The sequence below is a fragment of the Cetorhinus maximus genome, chromosome 23 (genome assembly GCF_964194155.1).
Source record: "Cetorhinus maximus chromosome 23, sCetMax3.hap1.1, whole genome shotgun sequence".
In the NCBI taxonomy this organism is placed as follows: domain Eukaryota; kingdom Metazoa; phylum Chordata; class Chondrichthyes; order Lamniformes; family Cetorhinidae; genus Cetorhinus; species Cetorhinus maximus.
Window position 1 is genome coordinate 55,040,952 of NC_135901.1, and position 4,382 is coordinate 55,045,333.

The following is a 4,382-nucleotide window of genomic DNA, read 5'->3' on the forward strand; positions in this document are numbered from 1 at the left end:
TCCAAAGATTCACAAGTCTTTGGGTGAAGAAATGTCTCCTCGCCTCAGTCCTAAATGGCTGACACATTATCCAGAGAATGTGAGCCCAGTTCTAGACGCTCCAGCCAGGGGAACACAGCCTCTCAGCATGTTCACTGTCACTCAAGAATCAACCCAGTGAATATTGGTTGCATACAGACAGCAAGTGAATGGAGGGAACAAAGAGCACAAAAGTGAACAGAGATAGAGACACAGACAGAGAGACTGAGAGAGTGAAAGAGAGCGAGGCAGATATACAGGGACAAAAAGCGGCAGACAGAGGGAGAGAGAGTGGCAGACACTGAAAGGAACAGATACACTTCACTATTCCACATGATTGTTAACTTAGATTGACAGACAGAAAGAGAGAAATAAAGACTTACATTTAAACAGAGACTTTCACAAACCCAGGACAACGGGAGGCCCTTTAGAGCCAATTAAATCTTTTTGAAATGTAGTCACTGTTGTAATCTAAAAGCAGAGAGAGTTTGATAAAAATGCTGATTCAGAAGATGAGAATATTCGATCTTAAGAAATCCATCACAATGTAGAATCTTTCTTTCTATCTCCCTAAACATTTCATGGTTTGTTTGAGGCAGATTCAGCAGATGTAAATCTGCAGCTGAGTGAATAAACTTCACCTCGAATCTCTGATGAAACAGGGACAAAACATCCCATTTCTATCAGGTCATCTCTCAGCCTTCTCTTTTCTAGAGAAAAGAGCTTCAGGCTGCTCAGCCTTTCCTGGTGATTATAACCTATTCGTTACTGCAACATTTGTGAATCAACTTTTATTTTCCTGTTCCTTCCGACACGCGACAGCAATAGAAACAGTTCCTAATGTCCGAGTGATTTCAGTTTGGATTATTTGTATTTAAAAGTTTCATTCTCTCGATGTGTCCATTGCCTTAGCCACTCAACCACAAGGACTCGGTGTCTGTCTGTTTAAATGTTGCTCAGTGACAATTTCGATCATCCTCCACTTTGTACCAAACCGACCCTCAGAATCTGAAAAGTCTTCATTCAAAAAAATGAAAGAAAACTCCTCTTGTATATTTTAAAACTGCTCTTTTTATTCTCTGTACCACCCTAATATGAAGCCACACAGCTAACGTGAATAATGTTTGGATGGTGAAATGGGGAACTGAACCGCATTGACACACACACAGGAACAGACACAGGCATATACACCCAGATTGACAGAGGGCAAGGGTTTGTCTCTAAGGAGAGGCAAACACCCAGAAAGCAAGCATGACACCAACCTGGCTCTGTTTTTGTTCCATTTCTCGCTGTAACTTTTGTGAACGCTTGCAGACAAATGGAAATTAGAGAACGCTGGGGGTTTTGGATGTTTTTTATTCAACTTAATCGACATTTAATCGTGCAGGCACACTCTAAAATTCAGGAATGATAAGAAGAGTAGTTGTCAGGATTCCAGCCCACCTGTGGAGACCCCATTAGATTCAAAACCTGTTGCCTTAACAACTCAGTCGCGAATCCAAGCCCCAGATTTGCATGAATGTAGATTGTATAAAATCATAGATGGCTACAGCAGACGGTCATTCAGCATATTGTTCACATGCCGACTCTCTGGAAGAGCAACTCACCGACTGCAATTCCACACCCCGCCTTTTTCCTACAGCAACTCATATTTATATTGTCTCTCCTCATTCCTCCGATCAAAGTAAAACACCGCACACTCCGCTGGGTTTAATGTCAGTTGGTATCTGTTGGTTCAAATGGGACAGCTGCAGATCCTAAAAGGAAGATAACTTCAATGTCTGGCGACGGTGGGATTCGAACCTACGTTTCTGTAGAGACTGGAGCCTTAATCCAGCGCCTTAGACCGCTTGCTACGCTATCACGTTAAAATGGGTTATTCATAATTTCCTTCACTGGTATTGTCAACGAAAAGAACAGAAGCAAAGGAGCAGGAATAGGTCATTGGGAAACTCGAATCAGCTCCGCCAGTTAATCAGATCATCCTGCACTTTGTGACAAACAGAAATCATCTCCACTGCTAACTTCTTTTTTCAATGTTTCATTATTTCGATGTTTCAAATGATGTTTCTTTTTCTCCTTTGTGACTCTGCGTGTTTACTCAGTGAAATGTTGGTAATAGGTAATGAGATTGTATATATTGACTGAGAAAAATGAGGAGATGTTTGGTCAGGGTAAATATTTTTTGATAATTCGATTTGACATCAACGATTTCAAAAAATTTGAAAACTGTCAAAGGTTTCAGAATCCATCTCTTCATGTCATTGGGTCAGGAAAACTTTGTTAACTTTCATACATTGTGCATGGACTCAGCAGAAGGCCCTGCACCTTTTTCAATGTTGTTTTTTTCTTAACGCAGAGTTTTCAAAATGGAATTGGACAATGACTTGAAAGGGAGAAAAAGATCAGGGTTATGGAAAGAGACAAATAAATTGAGATTAACTAGAAAGCTCGTTGAACAAAACTGACAGAGATTGATTGTCCGAAAGACCTCTTGTAGATCTGTGCGATTTGATGATGATATTGTTGATCAGTCTGTCTCCAGCATTCCTAATGAGAACAGCAGAATTCCATTTCTTCATAACAAATATCCAAAGTGCTGCTGCAGGACGTCACAGTTTAACATTTTAGTGAAGCCCATTGAGCCTTTGTGCTGTTTCCTGTTTCTGTGGTGCAGTAATTTTCATGCTTGCCTAGCACATGAATCGTTCTCCGCTTTAAAACTGGGCAGAGCCATAATCATAATTTGTGGGTTCACGTTGAAGCCACGTGACCTGGTCAGCGTTTATCCCTCAACCAAGAACACATGGTCTGCTCATTGTGACGTGCCTGGTTTTGGCTGTTTCCTGAGCGGTGATTGGTTGCCGTGTTCCCTGCATTACAACAATGGCTCCACTTCAATAAAAGCAAAACTGCGGAAATCTGGAAAGGAAAACAGAAAATACAGGAAAAACTCAGCAGGCCTGACAGCATCTTTTGAGAGAGAAACCTGCTGAGTTTCCCAACGTTGTCTGTTTTTATTTCACAAAGTACTTAATTGGCTGGAAAGTGGTTTGAGACATCCACTGGTCTGGAATAGCGCTATTAAAATGCAAGTCTTTCCTTCTTTAACTATTTTAATCCCATTCCTCTGGTTAGTGACCCCCGTCAGTGGAAACAGTCTCTCCCCATCTGCTCTATCAAACCGCCCTGTCCCCGTTGCCCCCACCCTCATCACTTTGAGCAGCTCCGTGAAATCTCGGTTTAACCTTTTTTGCTCCATAGAGGACAATCCCGGTCTCCATAAAATCTCCACAAAACTGAATTTCCTCATCCCTGGACATGATGCAAAGCGGAGGATTGAGACGAGATTTTGGAATATATTGCCAGTTGGCATGTGGGAAAATGGAGAAGGAACCAAAATAGAAATCTCAGTCTCCAGCTTTGTGAATCTTCAGATATTCTTTGGGAACCGGAATCAGAGGAGAATGAAGGGTGAACTGTCCGACTGACCAGAGACAGTCAAGGCACCTTTCCCTTCTTTAAGGCGTTGGAACATTGACGCTATGTTATCAGTGAAAATTACTGATCTGAGACATTGAAATGATTCTCGTTACTGCACCTCAGGAATTCAAACTTAATATCGGCTTCAGGACAATCAGAATACTTGGTAACAGACAAGACAGCGAAAGGCTCGAAGGGAGACGGCACCGGTTATAGGAGAGCTGGTTCCCAGTGACATGGATGTGTCTGCAGTGGGTGGGATCAGACTGTTTCCATGTATCCACAATGAATGTCCCAACCTTTATTTTGGAAGAGTAAAACTGATAGAGAACAATTGTCATTCCTGTAGCAGAAATCTGAAACTTTAACTCGATGACACCCTGGTTAGAGGTTGCATTGGTCTCTGTGGCGCAATTGGTCAGCGTGTTCGGCTGTTAACCGAAAGGATGGTGGTTCGAGACCACCCAGGGACGAAACTTCCCCTTTTTTCAGCATTCATTGTCACTCAGTTCCCGGTTGTCATTGGCTACTTGAGCTGAATGCCAACACCCCGGAAATGTTGCCGGCTCCAATGTTATCCAGGGAGCTCCCAAGTAAGCGGCTTTTTTTCGAATATTCATTTCAAATATAATGAGAAAACATTTAGACCTACCATGCACTGATATCCAACACACTGGAAATGTATGAAGTTATTGGATTCAAACAAACCCATGAATTATTCTCTCTTCCACAGCTCCACGGTGAGTGAGACAGGGAAAAGCAGAAAAGCAGCAATATTCCGGCCCCGCACTCTCCAATCACCCGCTGCCAGCAGAAAGCGGCGACTGCAGCTTCAATCAGCGGGTTACTGCCCATACCTGGGACGCGAGATACCCCAACCC

The 4,382-nt window shown here is 42.6% G+C and overlaps 1 non-coding gene across 1 annotated transcript; it reads left to right on the forward strand.

Moving 5' to 3' along the window:
• Positions 1-3,900: 3,900 nt before the first annotated feature.
• Positions 3,901-3,974, forward strand: trnan-guu (transfer RNA asparagine (anticodon GUU)). The gene has a single exon. It is a non-coding gene; the product is annotated as a tRNA-Asn (tRNA).
• Positions 3,975-4,382: the final 408 nt, after the last annotated feature.